Source organism: Arachis hypogaea, chromosome 15 (assembly GCF_003086295.3).
Source record: "Arachis hypogaea cultivar Tifrunner chromosome 15, arahy.Tifrunner.gnm2.J5K5, whole genome shotgun sequence".
NCBI classification, from domain to species: Eukaryota; Viridiplantae; Streptophyta; class Magnoliopsida; order Fabales; family Fabaceae; genus Arachis; species Arachis hypogaea.
In genome coordinates this window covers 57,194,196-57,202,204 of record NC_092050.1, presented here as the reverse complement: position 1 = coordinate 57,202,204, position 8,009 = coordinate 57,194,196, and positions in this window count along the sequence as shown.

Below are 8,009 nucleotides of genomic sequence, written 5' to 3'. Positions count from 1 at the left end.
AGATGAAAAACAAATCTTGGAAAGCATGATTAGGGTAGAATTGAGTGAATCAACACCATACACTTGAGTGCCTAGAGCGGATACACATCCGGCGAGGGTTCGATCGCTCAATTACATGTTTCCACCCATGATCATCTTTTCTTGCAAGTTTGTAAAATCTTCTAATGATTCAATCCAATTGTGGTTTGCTTGATTGCTATTGCCTTAGCCCTTGAGCTTGCATATGTATATTCTTGGAGATTAATTTATTTTGATTGAGCCAATGCATTCATATAGATAGATTGCATTTAGTTAGTTGCATTGAATAAATGTTGATACCTCTTTGCTTCTTTCTTGATTTTAGCATAAGGACATACTTAGTTTAAGTGTGGGGAGATTTGATAAACCCCGATTTCATGGTTTATCTTGTGCTTATTTTAGGAAATTTTACCACCTTTTCCCACATTTATTTGATGAAATATCATGGTTTTGTAATTCTCCCTTGAATTGTGCTTAAATGTAAAAACATGCTTTTTAGGCCCTTAAATTGGTGATTTTGATTCACTTTAATTCCATTCGATGCCTTGATGTGTTTGTTGAGTGATTTCAGGTTCATAAGGCAAATATTTGATGGAAGAAATGAGGAGAAAAGCATACAAAGTGTGAGAATGCATAATGAAAGAAGAATTGGGAATGCATCAATGGGCGGGCACGCGTACAGGTTTTGCATTGAGATGCGCACGCGTACAAGACGCGTTCGCGCGGGTGAACAAAAAGCCAATCGACGCGCACTCGCAATTGGCGCGTACGCGCCGGTACTCTCACGTGACCCACTTAAAGGCAAAACGCTGGGGGCGATTTCTGAGCTGCCCAGGCCCAATTCCAACTTGTTTCTGAGTGTATTTCATGCAAAATTGAAGTCCAAGCAAGGGGGAGCAATCAGTTAGTCAACATGAGCCTTTAGTTAGTTTTCTAGAGAGAGAAGCTCCCTCTTCTCTCTAGAATTAGGTTAAGATTAGGTTAAATTGTCTTGGATCTTGAATTAATTACTTAATTTCATCTTGTTTCTTTTACAATTTCTCGCTTCTACATCTTGTCTTTCTTAGTTGTAATGTTGAATTCCCATTTTGCTATCTTTTATGTTGATGAACATTGTTAGATCTAATTTCCTTTTAATGCAAATTTATGTTTCCATATCTCTTTTATGTTTACCTTCATTGATATTGTTGAGTTCTTGCTTATGAAAGTTATGGGTCTCCTTAATTTTAGCAATTTGTGATGTTTACTTTATTGCATTCTAGATGTTTGATGAAATATTTTCTTTAGTTTTTGAGTAGTTCTCTTGACCCTTGGCCTAGGCTAAGGGGATTGAGTGATCTTGAGTCCTCCGGCTTCATTGAATTGGTAATTCTAGAACCCTTTGGGATCAATTTGATAACCATTGACTCTAGCCTACTACTAAGTTGATTAGTAGCTAGGTTGGGACTTATGGATTGATGTTGATCAAGCCATTTGACGTACTCCAAGCCTAGGAGTAGACATTACGTAATTAAGGCTTTAGTGAGTAGACCTAATGAGCTCGGTTCTGCATAATTATCAATGTTTGAATTGTTGACAAGGATAATGATCTCAATTACCTAAGTCTTAGCCAAGAGTTCTTTATCTTTCCTTCTTTAATTACTTGCTTGATTTACGTGTTTTGTCATTTAAATTCTTGCTCAATTAATTTCTTGCCCTCTTATTAATCAAACCCCCTTGCATTCTCATAGCCAATAATTGATCACTTCACTGCCATCCTCGTGAGACAACCCGGGGTCTAAATACTTCGATTAATTCTTATTTGGGGTTTGTTCTTTGTGACAACCAAAATTTTAATTTAATGTAAGAGTTGTTTGTTAGTTTGGAGCTATGCTTACACCGAACTAATTCCTTTCTTTAGGAAAAAAATCTAGACCGACAACGATTCTTCGCCCATCAAGCGTCCTTAGAGTAATCACCCAACTTGACAACAATTGGATATATGGGCAACACCAGACTCGACCCAAGAGCATCTTTGCCTAATCACTCACCTTGAAGGCTCGCGTGTGGGCACAGATCATGTCTCACTACATCTTTCCAAGCACTCATGAGTCCACTTTGACGGCTGATATGGCTGTTCTCGTCTGGTGCATTTTCCGACAGGCTATGGGACGAGTGCAGATTGCGGGCAACCTACCTTTTCCCACATTCGTTACAGACTTCATATCTGCAGTGGGAGTCTCTTATCAGGCTAGGGATACGAAGGTGATGTCCTAAAAACTGTCTCTTAACAATTTTCTATCGGCAAGTGCACCAGATTGTCGTCAAGTAAAAAATCACTATAGAGTAAGGTCGAATTCCACAGGGATTGGTTGGTTGATCAATGTTAATTGGAGAATTGTTCTAGTTGAACTGAATCAGATTTGAAATTGGGATCGCAGAATGTAAATTGGCAGGAAACTTAAATTGCAAGAAATGTAAATAAACAGAAATTAAATTACAGAATATAAAGAGCAGAATCTTAAATTGCAAGTAATTAAAGTGCAGAAGCTTAAACTGTAACAAATTAAATGGGAATGGGGATTGAGCATGAAATAAAAGAGCAGAATGTAAAGAGAATGGGTAAGATCAGAATTGGGAATTCATTGGGTTTCAGGAGATATTGAACTCTTTGAATCAATTCATTTTCATCGCTTCCTTAATCATTGCATTCATTGACTTTGCTTGGAAATCTTAGATGATTGGATCCCAATGTCTTGGCTCACCAATCTCTCTAAGCACGAACAATTGCCCAATGTATTGATTTAATTGCTCATGGAATGAGTTAAAGTTCGGTCATTGATTATACCACACAAATTCATAGATCAAAGTATTAGTAGGATTAAATGTCACAATATCCATCCAACCCCCAATCTAATCCAATATGAGAAAATAATTCTAGCATGAATTTCTCATCCCTTTCTCAAGGATCAGAGGAATTCCAATTATGGATAGCTTCTCTATCAAGACAACTATCCAATTGAATTAAGATCGAAAGCTTTCTAACAAAAATCAAGAGAAAAGAGAGAAGAAGAAGATGAAAACTATTTTTGATCCATTGAATTACAATAGAGCTCCCTAACCCAATGAAAGGAATTTAGTTGTTCATAGCTCTCAAAATGGAAAATGGAAAATGGAAAACGGAATTGAAAGATACATTGCAGAATTGAAAAGTTGCAGAAAAAGGAAAATTGGGCCGAGTTTCAGTACAGTGTATCTGATAAACCCCATTTGTAGGGTTTATCTTGTGTTGAATTTAGAGGGTTTTGTCAACCTTTCTTCCATTTATCCAATGAAATAGCATGGTTTTGTAAATTCTCCTTTAACTGTGCTTAAGAGTGAAAACATACTTTTTAGGTCCTTAATTGTTTAATCTTAATTCACCTTGATTCCATTAGATGCCTTGATATGTGTGATAAGTGATTTCAGATTTAGGAGGCAAAGATTGGATCAAGGGAATGAAGAAAAAGCATGTAAAAATGAAGAACTCATGAAGAAATGAAGGAATCGCAAAAGCTGTCAAGCCGACCTCTTTGCACTTAAATGATCATAACTTGAGCTACAGAAGCCCAAATGATGCGGTTCTAGTTGCGTTAGAAAGCTAACATCCGGGGCTTTGAAATGATATAAGATTTGCCATTGTTTCTACACGTATGGTGATGCGTAAGCGCACTGAACGCGCATGCATCGTTGCTGCCATATGATCCACTTAAAGCAATACGTGGCCAGTGAATTCTAAAGCCTTTTGGGCCCAATCCAACTCATTTCTGATGCTATTTAAGCTGAGGATTGAAGGGGAATTGACATACTTTACATACTTTCACACATTAGTTTAGTTTAGCTTAGTTGTAGAGAGAGAAGCTCTCACTTCTCTCTAGAATTAGGAGTAGGTTAGATCTAGATTAGGAATTCTTAGATCTAAGTTAATTTCATGCTTTGATTTACTTTTCCTTTTGCAATTCTTCTTCTTCTACCTTTTCTCTCTCTAGTTTAGCATTTAATTCATGTATTTCTCTACTTTTATGTTGATGCATTTTTTTTGTTGTTCTTCCATTTCCCTTTAATGCAATTTATGATTCATGTTCCTTTATTGTTCATTTGATTTGTTATTGTTTAATTCCTTGCAATTAAGTAGTGTAGATTTACTTTCCATGCAATTTTACTATGCTTTCCTTTTATGCCTTCCAAGTGTTTCATGAAATGCTTGGTTGGATTTTAGAGTAGAATTTAGTGCTCTTGGCTTAGGAAGGTAACTTAGGAACTCTTGAGTTACTAATGTCCAAGTGATTGATGATTGGGAGCCATTAACCTTATATCTCACTAATTGATTTGGTGGAGAACTAGGACTTATGGACTTGGATTGACATAGCTCATTTGACTTTCCTTTATTAGATAGAGGATGACTTAATGAGGTTGATCCTTTCCAATTATCATGTTGTGGTTAGTGATTAGGATAGAGATCCTTGACCACCAAACCTTGTCAAGACCTTTCTAGTTATTAGTTTATTTTCCTTGCCATTTATATTTCTTGTCTAAAATCTCAAAAACCCCAAACACAACTCATAACCAATAACAAGAACACTTTATTGTAATTCCTAGGGAGAATGACCCGAGGTTCAATACTTCGGTTTATAAATTTAGGAGTTTGTTACTTGTGACAAACAAATTTTTTTGTATGAAAGGATTATTGTTGGTTTAGAAACTATACTTGCAACGAGACTTCATTTGTGATTTCTAAACCGTCAAAAGTCCTCTCATCAGTATCCAAGCCCCTTAACTAACTTAAACTCTAAGATATTTATACACGTTCTTCCACTGATCTTCAGTCTCTGAATTTGGGCTTTTGGCCTTAATTGAAATCTGTTGAAGTTGCTCCAATGCTGTTGAGAAGAGATGCTTAATTTTGCAGAGTTCTGATGCTCACATTGGTGTCTACATTTGAGGGCCAACGTTGAGTCAAACGTCCTTCAGAGAAAATAAATTTTGAACGTTTTGAGCAATGTTTGACTCAACATTGGAGTGCCAACGTTTTCTCGTCCACGCGTACGCGTGGCATACTAGTGCGTGTGGATGGCGCAAATTACCAGTTCATGCGTCTGCATTGCCTATGTGCGCGCGTGTTTGGGGTCAGAATGCTCATCCACGCGTGCGCGTCTCCTACGCATGTGCTTGGATGCAAATTCCCAAACTTCAAATTTTAAAACGTTTTTGCGCACGTTGGCCTCAGCGTTGGACCAACAACGCTCCCTCCAACGTTGATTCATCCATGCGTGCGCGTCACTTACGCATGCCCGTGGATTGCCAAAACTTACGCTCACGCGTACGCGTAGCATACGCGTGTGCATTTACGTTTTTTCAAAATCATGTTTTAGAGCTCAGATCGCGCACGTTGGCCTCAACGTTCAAGTGGCAGCATTCTCTCCAACGTTGGCCTATCCACGCGTGCGCGTCACTTACACATGCGCGTATAGCGTGCATATGCGTCGCCGCAATTTTTTCAATTTTCCAGAAAGCACATTGTGTAACTAGCGTTGGAGGTAACGTTGGCTCACCAACACTCCCTCCAACGTGGATATCAGATAATTATGTAGCAGCTTCCCCTGTTTCATTCTTCTCAACGTTTGAGGCAATGTTGGTGGTCCAACTTTGGCCACCAACGTTGCTTCCAATTCATCCTTTCCAAGGCCATTCTTCAACCTCCTTCCATGCATTTTTTCACCTGTCATCAACCAATACATGCATCAAAGCCTTGCTAAAGTCATGAGAAATCTCATTATTCTTAGCACACAAGTAATTAGGGCATAATTCTCATAAAATTGCATCAAAATAATCATGCTTGAGTGATTCAAGGTATACATGAACTTTTAACCCAAATGATTACTTATAGCTCAAGAAAGTGCATAAAACCTACTGAAAACAAAAGAAAAAGGCTAGTGAAACTATCCTAAGATGCCTTGGCATCACAACACCAAACTTAAATCTTACTTGTCCCCAAGCAAGCACTGAATTATGAGAAGAATGAGTGAAACAGAAGGTAATACATGTCCATATCAGCAAGTAATTGAAATTGATTCATGGGGTTTTATTCAGAGAATGTTGCAGCTTACTTTTATTTGATTCTTAGGTGAGGAATGTCTCTTTTAAGCATCAACTAACATACTACCAATGTCTCATCCTTGGTAATTGCTTTTCTTTGTTTTTCTTTTTTCTCTGAACTTATTTCTCACTTGTAGCTTAGTGTCATGTGTTGTAGCAGCTTCTTATCTTATTTTCACTCAACACATATTCACCATAGACACTTGGCTCACAATTCTTCTTAAGACATTGGTGCCCAGCACCTCTTTGGGTTACTAAATGTCTTGTAACTAGGTTGCTCTTGATAATGGACTTTCGATTGATAATCCCAGGTTAGTTAACCCAAGTTACCAAGTGTTAAGGCACTCCATAGAACCTAATCATCCAAGCAGATCCTAGTACAAAGGCATCATAGGCACATGTCTTAAGGTCCAAGCTATTGGTGTCTAGCTTTGTTCTTTGTTTCTTCCATTTTTGTTGCCACTTTTGGCTTTTCTTTTTCTTTTTTTTTGTTTTCATTCTTCCAAGGATTTCTATTTGCTAAGATTCATAGACAACAACCATGTTTACATTAAAGTGAGGCATTCTACCCTTTTATTGATTATTAGTGAGCTAGCTCCAACATTAGACATACATACCACCATTCAATCATTATTTTATTCTTTGCCAAATGGAACTAATTCACTTCTGTTCAAACATTTCTTTTATTTAATTAAAACAAGGGAACAAGCATACATTCAAGAAAGTGAAATTCACCCAGACACTTAGAGTAAAACACTTATTTGGAATTTAAAGAAAACAAACAAACAGAATTCAGACATAAGTATACTATTCAGCAGGGGAATATTTAAACTTCCAATATCAGCAATTTTGAATTACAAGCAATTAAGTGACAATACAACCTTTTGGCATCTTCTTTGTTGTTCATCACCCTTCTTGGCCTTGGTATTCTCTTTCTTCCTGGATGATGGTGCATAGCTTTCCCAAAGGATTAATTGTCTTCCTGCAAAACTATTGGAAGTTGCTTGTTCTCCAAGCACTTAAGAAATGGTAAGTCTATATGTATGCTTGTGATTTTCAGAATTTAAGTTAGTGTGTGAACACCAAACCTAATTCCTTTCTTACTTCTAAATGCAGCAAGGTGAACATACATGTGAAACTGCAAGTGCTTTTATTAAGAAGTTAAACTATGACTAAAAATAAAAAATTTGTCAAGTAGTTTGATGAGTCCAATTCACACCCCCATTCAAAAATAGTGAATTAGTTCTTTTGGCAAGCGCACCAAAATTATCGTCAAGTAATAACCCACAGTGGAGTGGGATCGTATCCACAGAGATTGGAAAATTCAAGCAGTTTTAATCGATTGATGAATTAGTCAAGTGGAGCAAGTAGATTGTGAATTGCCGAATTATAAATGACAGAAATGTAAATGGCTAGAATATAAAGGAAAGCAATAAAGTGCAGAAATAGAAATGGCAGAATGTAAAGTGCAGAATCATAAATGACTTGAATGTAAATGGGAGTGGGGAATTGCTGAATGTAAAATTAAGCTATAAAGAAAGTGGTAGATAAAAATGGTGAAATTCATTGAGATTAGGAGATGTTGTCTCTCTGGATCAATTCTAGCTTATATCCTCTTCAACCATGCAACTCATTGACCTCTTGGCAATCATGATTGAATGAGCACCAATCCCTTGGTGAATCAATCTCTCAGATCTTGATCAATAGCCAATTCCTTGGTCTAATTGCTCGTGAAGAGAGATATGCTTGGTCCCTGATTATACCACACACCATCATAGGTCCAAGTAGAGGGACGATTATATGTCACATATCCAAACACCAAAACCCAGATCCTACTCAAATGTGAGAAGGGATTTCAAGCATGGTTTCATGTTTCC